Source organism: Myotis yumanensis, unplaced genomic scaffold (assembly GCF_028538775.1).
Source record: "Myotis yumanensis isolate MYYU_CA2020_CCGP unplaced genomic scaffold, mMyoYum1.0.hap1 SCAF_4, whole genome shotgun sequence".
Classification (NCBI taxonomy): Eukaryota; Metazoa; Chordata; class Mammalia; order Chiroptera; family Vespertilionidae; genus Myotis; species Myotis yumanensis.
In genome coordinates, this window is record NW_027223755.1 from 67,424,238 (window position 1) to 67,443,473 (window position 19,236).

Consider the following 19,236-nt stretch of genomic DNA (forward strand, 5'->3'; position numbering starts at 1 on the left):
CAGGCCAGCAGGGGAGCAGTTAGGGGCAATCAGGCCGGTAGGGGAGCAGTTAGGGGTGATCAGGCAGGCAGGCAGAGGTGGTTAGGGGTGATCAGGCAGGCAGGCAGAGGGGTTAGGGGCAATCAGGCAGGCAGGCAGATGAGCAGTTAGGAGCCAGCAGTCCCGGATTGTGAGAGGCAGTCAGATATCCCCCAAGGGGTCCTGGATGGAGAGGGTGCAGGCCGGGCTAAGGGACCTCCCCGCCCCACCCCCCCCCCCCCCCCCCCGCTCGAATTTTGTGCACCGGGCCTCTTGTTGTTTATAAAGGCCCAGCCATATTGGCCCAATCTGGGACAACTCTGACAGGCCATTTTATTTTTTAAAATATGTTTTTAGTACTTTCAGGACGGGAGAAGGAGAGAGAGATAGAAACATCAACTATGAGAGAGAATCGATTGGCTGCCTCCTGCAAGCCCCCTACTGGGCACATGCCTACAACTCAGACATGTGCCCTGACAGGAATCAAACTCTGACCTCCTGGTTCATGGGTTAACACTCAACCACTGAGCCACATGGGCTGGCCCTGACAAGCCATTTTAGATCCAGAGCTCTCCAAGAGATCAGCTGAGGCTGGGGCCTCAACTTCTCTCTCTGCTCTTCCCTCTCTCTTCCACAGATGTTGATGCCTCATAAACATGGTGTATACTAGTACTACATCCCATCTCAGAGTTACCTCCCAGAAGTCCCAGCCTGCAACAAGGATTTATACAAACTATTGCAAAATAAAAGTTATTGTATTGGGATTATTTCTGCAATTATTGTATTAAGCCTTATATTTATGTGTATAAAATCTAGGAAGCCAGACTAAAGTTAAATGAAAATTTGCCCCATGTTTTCATGGTGTCAATATTAGCAAGAATGACTGCTTACTATTTCAAATGAGGTACAAATCCATACAATTTATTTATCAGCCAATTTTTCTTCTATAAAAAATTTACCTGTGATAAAATTATTTGGATCTATTTTGCCTTTACTTGGTAGGTGTAATAGATTGCAAAAATTATTACATTTTTTCTCCTTCCTGTATCTGTGCCTCTAGCAATGCATGTGATTTTGAAACCCTTCCCATCAAGGGGTGGGCTAGACCTTGAATCTGGAATGACTTTGTGACTTGCTTTGGCTAATAGAGTGTGATGGAGATGGTGTTGTACCAGTTCCAAGGTAGACCTTAAAGAGGCCTTGGACATTTCTGCTCCCTCAGTAGGATCTCTATCCAGCTCCTATAGAAAAAGCCTGGGCTAGCCTGCTGGAAGGTGAGGAGACCATGTAAAGCAGCTACAAGCTAACCAAGCTGAGATCACCCTACAGTTTCTAGCCAACCCAGCAGACTCATGACCAAGCCTAGCCAAGACCAGAACTGCTCAGCAAAGCTCAGCCCAAATTGCTGATCCACAAAGTTATTACTACATAAATAGGCATTGTTTTTAGCCACAATTTTGGGAATATTTATTATGCAGCAAAAACTACCTGATAGAATAGAGTAGCTCATGGTTACCAGTATTTCCAAGACTGATTCTGGAGAATGAATTTTTCAGCAACTAGTCCATTACCAAAAACCCAACAGTCAATATTACTGTTTTCCTCTCCCATTTCCCTTTTTACTTTTTCCCAGGCAGTGATCTGAGTCAACGATGCTACCGAGCAGATGGGAAGAAATACAGAACAAATTCTACATAGGTTTGGTTAAAATTTCACTTTAAAAATGGCAAGAAAAGACTGCATAGGTTAAGAAATGAACTTCCAGACAAATATATAGAAGGAAGTTTGTGGCCAACTTGAAAGTTTGAGAATCATGACTTTACAAGTTCCTGTGTAACCTGCTGCCTAATGTGTCTGTCCTGTGGACACAAAAGTGGGGAATTGTAGCAGGCTCCTTTAGAGAACCTTTAGGAATTGCCACACACCCACACCCATCTCCCACCTGCTTGCCTCCTATGGGATACAGCAAGCAAAGGAAGAAAGAATATCTCATTTTTCCAGTAACAGAATAAACAGCTTTATGGTTTAAAAAGATTTTTTTTAGAGCTTGACACTGTATTGTTACTACATCTGTTGCAAAAGGTTATTGGCATCCACTTCCTAGGAAAAAAGTCTCCCTGGTTTCTGGTCCAGGTGTTGACAGAAGCCCGATTCCTTTTCTGCTGCTGTGATGGTCCAGAGGAATTCGCAGAGGGCAGCTTTTGCACCTGCTGCTTTATGGGGAGTGAGGTGTGCATTCCTCTGGTAGCAGTGCCTGCGGTGGTTTGCTGAGTCATAGTTAGATTTCAGAAATCACTGGTTGGCTGTTTCCTGCACACCTCTTTCACCTCAGTCTCCAAATTAACATTTTCTACAAATTCATCATCAGTTCATATAGGATCTTAGGCTTTCTAAAAAACCTTTGACTTCCTGATACTTCTCATTTCTCCAATCTAGATGCTTAGGACACATCTGCTTTAATTAGACTACTTCCTGCTACCCAGCAGCCGGAAGAAGCTGAAAGAGGTAATGTGTTTAATTTACATGCCTCTGAGGAGGTACTCACCTGTTGACTCACTGTGTGGACACCCAGAACGTGGGCGGCTGGCCCTGGGCAGGGGTACATAATTAGGGTGTATGTGCCAGAAAGCTACTCAGAAGGTCCTGTCAATAGGTCCCATGAAATCTTCCTGAATTATGACCTGACCTCTCAGTAACATCTTATATTTGCATGAGTCCATCTGCCACAATGTCATTTGCCATGAAAGAGTTTTCACTCAGAGAAAGAGAAGAACATGAATGACACTGCCATCCACTGGCCTCCACCAGCATCCAGATTGCTAGGAAGACCTGAAACATGTTATTTTTCTTCTTAACAAACTCCCATAGGTATATTCTTACCCCACCCGCTCAAGCAAGTACACTCATTCACAAGTATAGGGCTGTCAGGGTGGGGTGAAGGGTTGGCTGGGGATACAGGCATAGCATATTAGTGAACTCCTGAAACACTTTCACCCTCTCCTTTCTTTGTGTAGAGATAACATCTGATCAAGATGAACTTCAAGTGTGGTCTCCAAGGAGAAAGTTTCAGAGAGATAACCCAAGGCATGTGGACGTGAGTGTCTGTTGTAGAAGGGGAAAGAAGAACCCCATGGGCTCTACCTGCAGGCTAAGGAGATAACAGAGAACACAGGCCTGCCATCTGAAAGAGTTCTTCACGGGGCTCCTGCAGCTAATGAATGTCCAAGTACCTAGTGATCTCCGTAGTAAGGACATGTTCATTAATGAAAATTGGCAACGCCAGGGAACATTTCATAATTATGCTATGCATTTCTGAGCTTTGTTTGCTTCATGTACTTAAATATAATAGAGTTTTTACAATTACAACTTTTAGACAAGTGTTCAATATATGAAGCGAATAAAGTATGGACAAGTACTTATAAAAATTGTATGCATTTCTCAGCATTTTTATAGTAAGTATACTTTCTTGTGCAGTTTGAGCATTTATGTGCTTAAACAAAGGTTTTTAAGTTTTAAGAAGTGTAAAAAAGCAAACAGATGAGCTATGTAAGAAATGTTAATGCAAGCTTAGACAAAGGTCAAATAGAATATGAAACAAACAAAACTACAAATGATGAGAGAAAAGTCAGAAGAATTCAATAAGAATGCAAAAATAGGAATTCAGTATAAAGAAGAATGGTTGAAAATTTGAAGAGTAGATATAAGACTAATAACCAGGTTTGGATGTGAATAATCAACGAGCTGTAATGAAAAACAGAAACCCCCAAACTATAGAGTGTAAGTAGGAGCACTACAAAGTAAGGCTTTGGGGACAAAAGTTAAATACAACAATATTTTATGAGTAAATGTTAGTAAATTCAACAGTGGATATAATTCTGGGAAAAGCTAAAATGAATGTACGAAATTCTCAGGGTGGTTAGGCCCCTGGCTGTGTGTTTTAGCTGCAGCTGCTGGAGCTACCACCTGACTTGCTGAGTCACTGGCCAGTCAGGACCTCAGTACAGAGGCCTAGTCACCACTTATTGGCTGTGGCTGTATTTAAACACCTTGCTCTTATTTTATAACAACAACAATAATAACAAAAATAATGGTAACAATTTAAATATATTATTCATACCTGAGCTTTATTGAAGGCTCACTATCAACTAGGCTCTGTTTCAACCTCCTTACATGTACTGTGGCATCGATCCTTACTTAGGAGTGCTACGATCCTCATTTTACAGACAAGGGATCTGAGGCAGGGTTACTAGTCCTGAGCTCAGATTAGCCTTTACCACTTTTTAAATGTCAGAGCTTATGGGATAATATGAAGTAGAAAACTATACTAAAGGCCTGGAATACTCACTGCTTCCTAGCTTGTTCACGAACTGCGCCAGGCGATGCTGCATTGCAGTCTTCTGTTTCCATCTCCAGTATTCCCAAAGGCAGCCTCACACTGACCTGGACCCCTGGACACAGAGTTAGAAAAATATGGGTTTATGGACAATAGTGGGCATTATGTTTAATCTGAGCTAACTAAGGAAGTGAATTAGCTTGTTTATTGAACAATCTAATTAACCAGGCAAGGAATCCATTGGTTAAGAACAAAAGAGGGGGTGCTTTAGTAGATTAAGACAGACCTAGGTCCAAATCTTCAGTCTACCACTTATTAGATGTAATTATGGGCAAGTAATTTAACCTCTTTAAGCTTCTGTTTCCTCCTACACTGCAAAAAAGACAAAAGGAATTAGGTTTTACCTGCAGCATGAAGAATTTAAGTGAAAAATCAATAGACTCAGGTTTCCCAGTGTCAGCATGTCCAACAGCGAGAAGGATCTGCCATAGAGGTTATAGGATTCTCTTTTCCATAAACCTTTAAAACCATGACAGAGACACCCTAGTTAGATGGGATTTGATCAGACCTCTCCCCTTTGGAGTGCAGTCTGGTGGTCTGTGAAGGACTTACAGGTGGTCCCTTTGGTCTCTTAATGTCAGATTAATGACAATCTTTTGCTTCTAATCTATTTGCTTAATAAAAGCTAATTTTTTATTTAATTAATCATTGTTTTGCTTGCCTTTACCCACATTCCAAACTTTATTAAAATGCAGATATTTCTGTTTGAAAATTATTGGCCATTTATCTCTTTCAAAACAGCAGAAAGCCCCCATTCAAGCTTAATATGAACCTGATACTCTTCATCAGTCTCCCAAAATGCATCAAAAGCAGTCAACTGCCTCTAAGCTTCAATGAAATAAATAAGCAGAGAGACAGATGCAAAATGAAGAATGGTTACATTAAATGAAGAACTTAGCAATCACCTTTTTATGCCTGAGCACTAGAATTGATTAACTTAGGTCTACTCTATTTTTTGTAGAAGCCAAAAATGGAGACAAAGACAGGTAAACAAATATAGAGAGTGCACGAATGAGCTTCAGGCACTTGTCATGAGAATGTCTGCCTGAGAAAGTGAACGAGTTAGGCAGCGGCCACCTGTACCTGGAGGCATTGCTAGAGAAAACCACATCAGTGCTTCTGCTCCAGGGCAGACCAGACCCAGGAGAGTTGCTCAGTAGTGCAGAAGTAGATACAGATTCATTCATGGTGCAGGCCGACTACACCTTCGGATGGTCCCCCAAACTACCTAAAACTTCCTGTCCTGGTGGAACATTCCATACAGGCAGGCAAGTGAGCAACCCCAAAACTCAATCCATTATTCCACAAACCTTGACTGTCCTACACAGCTTTGGGCTGTGCTGGGGATACAAAGGTGACCTAGACCTAATCCTTGTTCTCAGCACACTTGCAGTTTAAAAAAATAAACAACACATATTTAGAGAAGAAGTTACTATAAAGCAGTGGTTCTCGACCTTCCTAATGCCGCAACCCTTTAATACAGTTCCTCATGTTGTGGTGACCCCCAATTTCATCGTTACAAATTGAACATAATTAAAGCATAGTGATTAATCACAAAAGCAATATGTAATTATATATGTGTTTTCCGATGGTCTTAAGCGACCCCTGTGAAAGGGTCGTTTGACCCCCAAAGGGGTCGTGACCCACAGTTTGAGAACCGCTGCTATAAAGTATAATGAGACTCATGACAGGGGAAGTAGAAGAGGGGTGTGATAGGGGTCCTAACCTCACCTAGGGGTCAGGGAGTTGTTAAGGAGAAAAAAAGCCAGACACTGGTTAAAGGCTGTCTAGGCAGACTTTATTCAGTAACTACTGCAGTAGGGAAAGAGACTTCTGTATAGAACTGAACTCTATTCCAAATACAGCAAAGACAGCTGGGGAGTCACAGCCAAGAAGCAGAGGGAAGGGGTCAGTGGACCAAAAAATACTAAGAGAAGACATCAAGGGTTGGGGATTCTTGCTAAATTGACCTAACAGGATTTTTGCTAAAGGCAGGTCAGAGACTCAGACAACAAGTGTGGAATGAGGAACTTGATCAGTTCTTGCCAAAGTGACTTAGCAGAATTCTTGCTAAAACCTGCCAAAGATGAGGCCTAGATAAAAAGAGGGCTCAGAGGAGGCTATCTCCTTTGAGGGCTCAAAAGAGAGAGTCTTTGTCAGTTTTTCTTGCAGAAAGAGGTATTTAAGCTGAAAACTGAAAACTAATTAAGGTTGGATGATAGCATATTCTAAACTGAGAAGAGCATGTGTGAAATCCTTAGAGGTGAGAGAAGAGTGTATTTGGAAAAGTAAAAAAAGCTGGTTATGATTGGTAAATGAAGTTTGAAGCAAAGAGGGTAGGAAGGAAGACTAGAGGCAGAATCAAAAGAGAGATTTGGAGGTTTGTAAATTTGTTAGTTCAGATTTTGTCTTAAGGACAGTAGGGCAGGTTTAACTGGGGGAATAATATGATTTGATTTCTCTAGCCTCCAAAGTGGAAGATAATTGAAGGGGGCAAGACTGGAGGCAGGGAGTCCAGTTGAGCACGTGCCATAGTAATTTGGGTGTGTGGTTGGTAATGTAACTTGGATGAGGGCAATGGCCTGGGGCTAGAGAGGAATGGAAGGATTAAGATGTTAAGGAAACAGGAATTGTAGGACTTGGGCATAATTGAGTGGCAGGAGAAAGGCAGGAGTCAAAGATGACTCCCAGGTTTCTGACTTTGGCAACTGGATGGATATTGAAATTAGGAACATTGATGGAAGAGCAGCTTGCAGGGGAAGATAATACATTATTTGGGGACATAATGAGTTTCAGTTGTGAAACTTTTGAGTTTGGGTCTCAGGTGTTGAATTCCTATTATCCTCAGTCCCATAGTACCTGGCATTGTGTCTGGAGGGCAAATGTGGCAGACACCACTTGGGACCAAATGATAAAGGTTAACATCACCAGAGATATCACGTGGTATCATATACCCCTGATATGATGTGACAAGAAGGGCATTTCACCTCTGTAGCATTCTTTTCCAAAACCCACAACCCCAGTTAATCATGTGAAAAACAACAGACAGGAGGAGGAACCAAGATGGTGGCACAGGTACACACTTGTACTTGCTGCCTCGCACAACCACTTCAAAACTACAACTAAAAAACAAAACGGATATCATCCAGAACCACGGGAAGGCTGGCTGAGTGAAAATTCTACAACTGGAAGGAAAGAGAAAAGCACATTGAAACTGGTAGGAGGTGCAGAGGTACGGAAGTGCAGAGGTACGGAGGCACGTGCGGAAAAGGGCTGGCAACTGGGTACGCTGTTGTCTTTTTCAATCGGGAGGGAGATACAAGCTCCCAATTCCAGTTCCGGCGAGACTCTGGGGACCCAGACTCATACGGGGAGAAACTGGACTGTCTGGCATCAGGCCAGAATTCGAGGGCAGCTTTCTCACAGAGGTGCTTGCAGGGATCATTGTTCCTGCACGGTGCTGCAGGACACAGAGACTCCAGGACCTCTCCGAGGCAAAGCAGACTGGCAGCCATTGCGGTTTGCTCCGCCCTGATGATTCCCTAAGACCCCACCCCACCCAATTTACAACCCCACCAAGCTGTGCATAGAGGCTTTTGCATATGAATGGCCTGTTCTTTTGCAATCTAAAAACCTAACAAACTGCAGCTGGGTCAAAGAGCGCCAAAGCTTCCAAAAGAAGGCCTAGACAGCAGCCTCCATTGCTTCACAGCTGGGCCTCATCTGGGCACCTCCAAACCCCAAACAAAGAGGAGGAATCTGCAGATCTCTCTGTAGCACCTGCTGGGTGGCCTCAGGCAGTGGCTGACTTTGCACCTCCTTGGAGTTCCAAGAGCCAGTGTACCCAGTGATCAGAGTGAGACCATATCAGAGTACAACTCTTCACATCCATAAGCAACACACTCAAGGGGCAGACTCAGTGAGCACCAAAGCCCCATGGAAGCAAGTCCTGCTCCATAAGGGTATCTTCAGCACAGCAGTTCTCCCATTGTAGACACAGCTGGTCCTCACAGCCAATTGGCCTGGTGGTCAATTCCTCCCAGTGATACCAACAGCAATCAAGGATTAACTACAACAAGACTGTGCACACAGCCCACAAAGGGGTGCACCAAGAGTGTCAACCTCAGGTAATTAGGGAGGCTGAGCCACTGGGCCCTATAGGACACCTAGCACACAAAGCCACTCTATCAACACAGGGAAGCAGCCAAAATGCGGAGACAACGAAACATGTTACAAACTAAAGAAATGGAGGAAAGCAAACGACTGGATATAGAGTTCAAAACCACGGTTATAAGGTTACTCAAGAATCTTATAGAAACCTCCAAAAAATTTAGTGAGACCCTCAAGGATATGAAAAAGGGCCAATTAGAAATTAAGCATACACTTACTGAAATAAAGAATAATATACAGAGATCCAACAGCAGACTAGAGGATCACAAGAATCAGGTCAAAGATTTGAAATACAAAGAAGCAAAAAACACCCATCCAGAAAAGCAAAAAGAAAAAAGAATAAAAAAATATGAAGATAGCCCTAACCGGTTTGGCTCAGTGGATAGAGCGTCAGCATGTGGACTGAAGGGTCCCAGGTTCGATTCTGGTCAAGGGCATGTACCTTGGTTGCAGGCATATCCCCAGTAGTGGGTGTGCAGGAGGCGGCTGTTCGATGTTTCTCTCTCATCGATATTTCTAACTCTCTATCCTTCTCCCTTCCTCTCTGTAAAAAATCAATAAAGTATATATTTTTAAAAAATATGAAGATAGTGTAAGGAGCCTCTGGGACAACTTCAAGCGTACCAACATCCGAATTATGGGGGTGCCAGAAGAAGAGAGAGAGCAAGATATTGAAAACCTATTTGAAGAAATAATGACAGAAAGCTTCCTCTACCCGGTGAAAGAAATAGACTTACAAGTCCAGGAAGCACAAAGAACCCCAAACAAGAGGAACCCAAAGAGGACCACACCAAGACACATCATAATTATAATGCCAAGGGCAAAAGACAAAGAGAGAATCTTAAAAGCAGCAGAAAAACAGTTAGTTACCTACAAAGGAGTACCCATACGACTGTCAGCTGATTTCTCAACAGAAATCATGCAGGTCAGAAGGGAGTGGCAAGAAATATTCAAAGTGATTAATAGCAAGAACCTACAACCAAGATTACTCTACCCAGCAAAGCTATCATTTAGAATTGAAGGTCAGATAAAGAGCTTCACAGATAAGAAAAAGCTAAAGGAGTTCATCACCACCAAACCAGTATTAAATGAAATGCTGAAGGGTATTCTTTAAGAAGGGGAAGAAGAAGAAAAAGGTAAAGATAAAAATGATGAACAACAAAGTGACAACAAATACATATTTATCAACAAGTGAATTTAAAAAATCAAGTGAATAAAAAATCTGATGAACAGAATAAACTGGTGAATATAATAGAATCAGGGGCATAGAAAGGGAGTGGACTGACAATTCTCGGGACGAAGGGAGTGTGGGGGTGAGGGAAGAAACTGGTAAAAAAATCGTACACCTATGGACGAAGACAGTGGGGCGGGGGGTAAGGGCATGGGGTGGGGTGGGAACCAGATGGAAGGGAGCTATGGGGGGAAAAAAGAGGAACAACTGTAATAATCTGAACAATAAAGATTTATTAATCAAAAAAAAAAAAGAAAAAGAACAGACAAAACCAATTTGGGGGGAGGGGCATTCTACAGGATACCTGCCCAGTCCTCCTCAAGACTGTCAAAGTCAAGAAAAACAAGGAAAGGTTGAGAGACTGTCACAGACCAGAGGAGACTGGGGATACAGGGCAACTAAATGCAGTGTGGTTGCCTGGGTTGGAATCTGGAACAGAAAGAGGATATTAATGCAAAGGGCAGTGAAATCTAAACACAGTCTGGATTTGAATTAATAGTAGTGTTCCAATCAATGTATTTCTTAGTTCTGTCAAATGTACTTTGGTTATGTAAGTTAACAATGGGGGGAAACTGGATGATGAGATTTATGAAAACAACTATTTATACAACTTTTCAGTAATCTAACATCATTCCATCAGAAAAATTTTATTTAAAAAAAATGACTATGCCATCGCGAACCGTCTGCTTCAATCATCGGTGTCTTTGGGAACCGCGGCACAGCAGTACCTTGTTTCCCAGCCACATGGAGAAGGAAGTGTACCACAGAGGTCAGCTTTTCAGAGAATTGAAACTAACCCTTCAATCATAGACAAAAAAGTTATTTTCAGCTGTTTTTTATGGCAAGCTTTCAGAAGTGGATGATAAAATTCCCTGCTCTCTGAACAGAGGACACTGTCACTGAATCCTTTCTGGGTAAATCAGGGTCACCGGTGTGAACATCTGCTATTATATTACATCATACCAAGCATGGTTCTGCCTTCTTTTCTTCCTTTCTTTCTTTTCTCCCCCCCCCCCCCACGCCCCCCCCCCGCGCCCCGCCCCCCGCGCCCCCCCCGCCCCCTACCGCCCCGTTGCATGAAGAAGTTGGAAATGCAGGGGCCACCTCCCCACAACTAAGAAATGACTAAGGAAAGGGAAAAAAAGTTGAATATGGGTTAAGAATAAGACAGATGTTTGTGGAACCTCAGGTGAGCCAGCACTGGGTAGTGAGCATCTTCCACCTTCGTAAACAGCAATTTAGCTAAGGACAGCAGCTGGCAGCTGATTTTCCCATTTCCTGTGCCATTTTCTGGTTAGTAACGCACCCTCTGCAGTTTCTTTTAATGCAATGCATATCCTCTGGACAATAACTGAAGACACCAATAAACCATCTTTACCTCATTTTAGGTAGGCCTGGGAAGCGGGTGGAGGTGAGGGATTAACCCACCAACATTTTCACAAGGGACTTTACATCGTGGACTCTTCCAGCTCTACTTAGAGAATATTTTCTTTGTGGTGTACTATTTGGCTCCTATTACATGAAGAAGAGTCTAATAAAATTATTTTAAAAAGCAGTGTGATGTGGACCTTGGCAACAGGCAGCCAGAGAAGTAAAGGGAGTTTCGTTTGAGAAAGAGGGATTAAAATTCTGACTTTTCACCAAGCCTTTTATGCCACCCTCGTCCAGAGCCATGTGCCAGCTGGGACTCCCTGCTTGGAAAGACCACATGCCCCCGGAGCCCAACAACTGCCCACACTCACAGCCCCTCCTTTGGAAAATGGACTTCGCCCAGCTCTCTGTTCCAGCGTGTCCTACCGTCAACCCCTGACCTTTACTCAATCCCACGTGAAGACACGGAGTATCCTTCCCTTGAGTTACTTCTGCCACTGAGATGCAAGACCCTTAGTATCGCAGCCTCTATTTTCTGCCTCTTTTTTATTGTCCAAATCACCTTAGTCAATGTCAGTCTGGGTAAATGTTTCTGGATTAACTGCTTATGAGATAAATCTCTTCACGTAACCAGGTGAGGCAGGAGGTAGCAACTGACAAACTATTGGTAGGGACAGAAGATATTTAAAGAGCAGCGGGGACGTTCAAGGAGCTTCCTATACATGGTCCCCTTTGTCACTTGTTTGTTGGCAACAGGACTCGAGCTCTCATCAGCATCACAGACATAATTAAACTAGGCCGAGGCCAAAGGTTTTGACCTGAAACTAATTGTCAGCTAACTAATCTTAAAAGTCTGACTAAGGAAAATATATTTTAACATCTACACGATGTTTCCATTCCTCTAGGAAAATGTGCAAAGATCTATACTCCCCTTAGGGCAGGGTTTATCAACTTAACTACTATTCCCATTTGGGGTAGACCACGCTTTGCTGTGGAGCGCTGTCTTATGCACTGCAGAAAGTTTAGCGGCGAGGGTTACTAGAGTTAGCAAATTAAACTACAGAGTTCCCAGTTAAATTTGAATTTCAGGTAAACAACAAATATATTTTTAGTATAGGTATGTCCCATGCAATATTAATAGCATCCTAAGCCTCTATCTACTAGATGTCAGTACCTTTATCCCCTTCCCACCTCCCACCTCAAGTTGTGACAACCAAAAATACCATCAGATATTGCCAAATGACCCCTGGGAAGCAACACTGCCCCTGCTTTTAGAACCACTGATTCAAAATAATGCTTAGAAAAATTACAGACCTGAACTTTATCATAGCTTCTGGAAGAAATAGCTATATCTGATAAAGCATCAGTGAAAGAATTAGCCATATTTAGACCATTATGAAAACATAATTCATTCTGCTTTTTAATGTCCCTTGCGATCAATTCCCTTTAGGTTTTCATGCCAGTTAAATGCTTGGCTCTCTTTCAGATCATTTTGATCATATTTCCTTTTTTCCTGAACTGCTAGAAAGCTTAGAGGTAAATTTAATGCTCAGTTGCCGAAGCCATCTAAGCTTATGTAGCTAGTATTTTATTTTTTAAAAACAAACATCTACATAGTGGCTTTCATATGCCACATATATTTTAAATGCTTTATAAATATTAACTTCTTGAATTCACTCTATCACTGCAACAACCCTATGGGTGAGTGTCATTATTACCCTCCCTTTTCAGAATAAGAAACTGAAACCTTTTTAAAATTTCTATGAATTATTTCCTCTTTCATCCTCATCCTTACTTTATGAAGAAAGCCCCTTCAGATTCTGTTTGGGAGTTGGTTGGGTGTATTACACACTTGGCCACTGTGGTCACCAGCTCCAACTGCTCCCATGCGCACCCAGCCTCATGCCCATGCCACAGGCCTCTCACCTCCCATCCTGGGCTTCCCCAAGATGGGGGTGCAGGGAACCTTGCTTCAAGCCCAGCATTGCACAATCAAGAGTTACAGAGGAATTAACATCTCATGGTCAAATTGTTGCCAATTAGGAAATGAAAAGTAGATAAATCTGTTCTCTTTTTTCCCCCACCCTAGACAGTCTGTCCTAAGATGCAGCTGTTCAGAGCATGGTTCCATAAGACAGAGCGATCAGTTGCACTTGGTGGCAACCAGCTCAGTTATGCCTGCTCAAATTTCTCTCCCTCCTCCCCAGCCTCACTCCAGTATCTCTGGCTTCTGCTCCTTGGGATTGTATCCCTAACAGAGCAGCAGCAACAGAGCATTGTCAGGCTCTGCTTTCTAAGGAATCCAGACCAAGACAATTATAAATAATCTATCTATATAAAAGCCTAAGTAACCATCGCAACCGAATGGATGACTAAACAGGCTGTGTGGGGCGACCAGGCTCGCAGGGGGATTAGTGAGGGGCAACCAAATGACCGAGCAGCAGGCTGCATAGGATGACCCAGCCAGCAGGGGGGGCAACCAGGCCGGCAGGGAGGGGGGGGAGCTGGGGGCGATCAGGTCAGCAGGCAGAAGCAATTAGGGGTGATCAGGCTTGCGGGGGCTGGGGGGTGGGCAGTTAGGGGCAATCAAGCAGGCAGGCAGGTAAGTGGTTAGGAGCCAGCGGTCCAGGAATTTGAGAGGGATGTCCGACTGCTGGTTTAGGCCATCCCCTGAGGGTTCCTGGATTGGAGAGGGCGCAGGCTGGGCTGAGGGGACTCCCCCCATGCATGAATTTCGTGCACCAGGCCTCTAGTTACAAATAAAATCACACTGAATGGAAGTTTACCTAGTTATTTCCATTAACTTCAGAGTCAGTACTAGTAACTGAGGCAATCAGATACAATTCTGGAATGTTATCCCTGGAAGGACTTTAAGGGCCAACCCCATCATCTTTACAGCTGAGGACACCAAGACCCAGAAAGGGAAGAGGGCTGCTTAAAATCGCAGGCCCTGCTAGAAGCCTTCAAATAGAGTGCAAACATTTAGTGCCTGCAATGTCAGATTTCTATATAAATTATTCCACTTTGTGCTTGCAAATTGCTTTATTGGTATTATTGTTCCTATTTTATGCTTAAGAAACAGAGGCTCAGAAAAAGTGAAGTGAAATGTTCAAGGTCACAACCTTAGCAAATGGAAGAATCAGGTTTGCACCAGGCCTCTGGACTACCCCGCTGCTTCCTGGAGGCCTGGGAATGGGCCCTGGTTACCTGGGGAGCTTGGTGGAAAACCAACATGGACTCAGAGGAAGACAGGCTTGAATTCAAGTCCTAGCTCATCCACTTAATAGATTTCTCTGAGCCTCAATTTTTTAATTTCAAGAATAGGGATCATAACATCTATTCATAGTGTGGCTATGAAGAGGAAATGAGATAATATATGTAAATCTCCCACCACAGTGTCTACCCACAGTAGTTCCTTAATAAAATGTTAGCCAGCATCAGTTCTCTGGAATCAAAGATGCCTTCCAAATACAGTATTACCTTCTCTGTCAGAGGTGCTTAAGTGCCAGGCATGGCGCTAGCAATTCTATAGAGGAAGGAATTTCTTCTGACCATTGTAATTTCACTGAGGGAGGGAGGATGTCTCTTACCTCCTCTTAACCTCTTACTTCCTCTACCAATACCATAAACTTTAGTCATTTATGTACTCCCCTGTTGAACGTTGCCATGTCAGTTTTTTTAAAAAACTGTAGCAGTTTTAAAACTTAAATTTATAGTGAAGTTTTGTCCTAAGCAAGAATACGCTGAAGTATTAGGTTTGATTGGCTAGTTTTGTTTTTTCTTATACACTTTACAACATAAATAGTCCATCATTAAAATTAAAAAGTATCATTATTTAAAATGCTCCAGGAAAAAAATATAAGATAAAACATAATTGGAAAATACTCCAGGAAGAAAAATCAGATGGAATAAAACTGGCATAATGTTGACCATTGTTGAAACATGGGGCTATACTATTTTCTAATTTTATGTATCTTTGAAATTTCCGTAATAAAATAGTGTGAAAAATAAAATATACTTATCAAACCCAGAGGTAGGGGGCGGGAAACATTCTCTGGCAGAGATCTAAAATCATCTCAAATTCCCCAGAGGATCACTTGGGCAACACTGGCCCATAATGCCTGCTAGAAAGTCACCAACACTCATGCTTCAGTATTTCCCATGGGCTTCATCCCCTGTGCTTAGAACAACTAGCCACCTAGATAAATGCCCATTGAAAGTTTGCTGAACCAATGAATGAATGATGCTCTCACCTGCTACCCTACTGCAGCTCTTAGCTCTGTTTCCTTGGGTGCCTTAAACTGCTAACTCTCCCCTAGGGAGTGGGCAATAAATTAACTTAGAAATTTTCACCTCAAAATGATTAGTGCTGTAAAACTTAGGCCTAATCTGAGAAGCACTGCTGTTTTTATTTTACTGCTCTACCATTTGGCTTCTGCTACTGTAAAGAAATACCTAGAAAATGTCAATAAACTTTTGAGTTGGCATTAGACTTATTTTTTTTTTCTTTTGCTAAATGAGGTCAAATATATTGGATGATAGTACTTGGCTACTGGTTATGTTTTTTTGTCTAAGAATCTCATCAGATGCTATCAAGACCAAGTTTCATAACCATTTTTCTCAAACAGCTTATGTGACATCAGTTTGGAAAAGGAGGAAGAGGCGAGGTGGTTTCAGGAGCCAGAATGACTCAGTGTTCTTAGGGGTCTGACAGGTCCCAGCAGGCCCACGTGGAGTGTGCCTTCTCTATGCTACTCTGGAGCCCATCCTCTCCCACTCACACCTGGAGACAAATAAATGATACCCACTCTCTGCAGATACACTCTCTCTGGGATATTCTGGGATCAGACTCTGGTACCCAATTAGATACCTCGAGTAAAGGTTGAATGTAAGGTGTCTAAATCTATCCAGGATAGAAAGGCCTTGGTGGGATCCCTTTTTTGTATATAATTAATTATCCTAAAAGACAACAATAGCATGCAAATCAACTAGTATTATTAAAAATACTGTTTCAAATTATAACATCTTTTCTTTTCCCTTGGCTGCAGGATGTAGGCCCAATTTCTATGAAATATCCATCTATCTACCTTTTGAATCTTCTTAGGTATTCAGTGTAAACTTTTTTGGATACAGAAACAATAAGAGAGATTATATCACTATTTAAAGACCGAAAATAGAGAACTAATAAAAAAGAAGTCTGAGAAATTAGAGCAGCAGTGCTACTCTGCTGCCACAAAACACAAATACAGAAATTAGGCTTGTGCTCCCAAAATCTGTCTTCTGGAAATAGCTCTCTCTTGTTTATAGAATGAGAACAGCCCATCAGATTATTTTTATGGATCTTTTTTAGAAATGAAGCGGCCCAAGAATGGAAGAGAATGAAGTGGATGCGGGGTTGGTGGCTCAGCAGCCTCTAATTAGCATTAGCACCATGTGATGCAAAGCCTGATGCAGTATTAAGCCAGTGCAATCGGACTCCCCAAGACAAAGAAAGGGTCTTGCACAGCTCATGGAGTAAACGAAACCTAAAACATTTTTCTAAGGAAGCCCATAATTGTCATTTTAAGAATTTTACAAATGCAAATGGTCCAAAAACAAATGAGAAGATTCCCAATCTCACTCATACTGGAGGAATTAAATTTAAACAATACTTTCTTTTTCTATATATACTAGAGGCCCAGTGCATGAATTCGTGCATGGGTAGGAGTCCCTTGGTCTGGCCGGGGGAGAGGGACTGCGGGAGGTTGGCTGTGGGAGCACACTGACCACCAGAGTGCAGCTCCTGCATTGAGCTTCTTCCCCCTGGTGGTCAGTGCATGCCATAGCTACAGTCATCCGGTTGTCCGGTCGTCTGGTCGTCCAGTCATAAAGGTCGCTTAGGCTTTTATATATATAGATATACAAATGTATTTTTATTGATTTCAGAGAGGAAGGGAGAGGGAGAGATAGAAATATCAATGATGAGAGAATCATTGATCGGCTACCTCCTGCATGCCCCCCACTGGGGACTGAGCCTGCAACGCAGGCATGTGCCCTGACTCAGAATCGAACCATGACCTCCTGGTTCATAGGTGGAAGCTCAACCACTGAGCCACACCGGCTGGGCTAACCAGTACTTCCTTACCTCTCTGCTGGCCTGCTGAAATAGCTCCTGACAGCTCCCCCTGCTTCTATTCTTGCAGACAAGCAATCTTTTAAAAACAAAAATTAAGTCATGTCTTTCCACTGCTTGAAACTTGGTTTCCCAGTTTACTTAGCAGGTATATTTAAACATAAGTTACATCACACTTTAACACAAACTGAACACAAATTATATCACTCTGCAACTCTTTGCAGTTATGTCTTAGAAATCTTTTCATGTTACCTTACAGAAATCTGCCTCTGTCTTTTTAGCTGCTGCCTGACATTCCACAGTACGGTTATGATTCGCTTATCCATTCTCTTAGCAGTGAACATTTCTTTTGTTAACAATTTTTCACTGTTAAAAATAAGGCTGAAGTGAATATCTTATATGTACCTTCTTGTTGGAAAGTGTTTGTCTAAGGAAGATTCTGAGAAGTCTTTTCAAACAATTATTAGCCACTGCCAAGTTGCCTTCCAATCTTGCCGTGGGGACACCCCTGAGCAGAAACCTCTTTTCTCACACCTCTCTGCCCATATGTGCTCCGAGATGCAGTCTGGACTGTTTCACTGTCCATTCTTACAACTCGTAACATTCTTTAATTCTGGGAAATTCTTGTCTCCTCTTTAATTATGTCTTGAAATACTGCATCCCTCCATCCTCTTCATTTTCTACCTGTGAAAATGCTGCATCTTTATGCTGCATCGTGGGAGAATTTATTGTCTCAATCTTTCAACTCGTGAATTGGCTCTTCGGTAGTGTCTACTTTTTAAATCCATTTCCTCTGCAGGCTGCACGCTCATGGCGCGTGTCCCATGCGTGTCCTCGCGGCGCTGCCGAGCCTCCAGCCGGGAGCCGGGAGCCGGGAGCCGGGAGCCGAAGCGCGCAGGCCAGGCCGGGGTCCAACTGTCAGCGCGGCGGGCCTGGCTGCCAGCCATGGGGGTGGCCGAGCAGCTCCTGCGCGCGGTGATCATGGGCTCCCCAGGCTCCGGCGAGCACACCCTGTCATTGCGCATCGCCAGGCACTGCGAGCTGAAGAAGCTCTCCAGCGGGGAACTGCTCCGAGACAACATACTGAGGGACACAAAAACTGGTGTGCTGCCCGGCCTTTCATGAAGCAGGGGGAGCTCATCCCGGACGACATCATGACTCCGCTGACCCTTCAGGAGCTGAAAAACCTCGCTCAGTACAGCTGGCTGCTGTGTGGTTTCCCCAGGACACTCCCACAAGCGGAAGCCCTGGAGAGAGAGTATCAGACACACCTGGTGCTGCACCTGAACGTGCCCTTTGAGGCCATCATGCAACGCCTCTCTCCTCGCTGGGTCCACCCAGCCAGCGGCCGCGTCTACAACCTCGAATTCAATCCTCCCAAAGTGGTGGGCGTGGATGATCTGACGGGGGAGCCTCTCATTAAGCGCGAGGACGACAGGCCGGAGATACTCATCAAGAGACTGAAGGCTTACAAAGACCAAACAAAGCCGGTTCTGGAATATTACCAGGAAAAGGGCGTGTTGGAAACCTTCTCTGGAACGGAAACCAACAAGCTCTGGCCCTACATACATGCTTGCCTGCAAACCAAAGTTCCCCATGCCCACTGGAAGCATTGGTTTTTCCATGAGGAAAAATGCTCGTAATTAGCGAGATGAGCATCTCTACCTCCCTTCATTGAGAAGTTCCTCCTTCTAAGACTCCACCATGTATGAATTCTTTGAAAATTATATTCGTATTATTTCTACGGATTTTATTCTGGGTAGTAAAGATATGCCAAATGAGTCAGATAGTAAGACTTATCTTTTGAAATTGTCTGGTGTGTTTTATCCAGCTATCTTCTGTATGTAACTCAAAATCGTCAGAGATGGCGAGACTCTAAAAAAATTCTTCTAGAGCCAAATTCAAAGAGCAATTGGCAGTAATCTAACTTTTGTTCAGTAA

General features: G+C 43.2%; 1 pseudogene; it reads left to right on the forward strand.

Moving 5' to 3' along the window:
- Positions 1–18,240: 18,240 nt before the first annotated feature.
- LOC139008139 (GTP:AMP phosphotransferase AK3, mitochondrial pseudogene) lies at positions 18,241–18,938 on the forward strand (annotated as a pseudogene).
- The last annotated feature ends 298 nt before the right edge of the window (positions 18,939–19,236 follow it).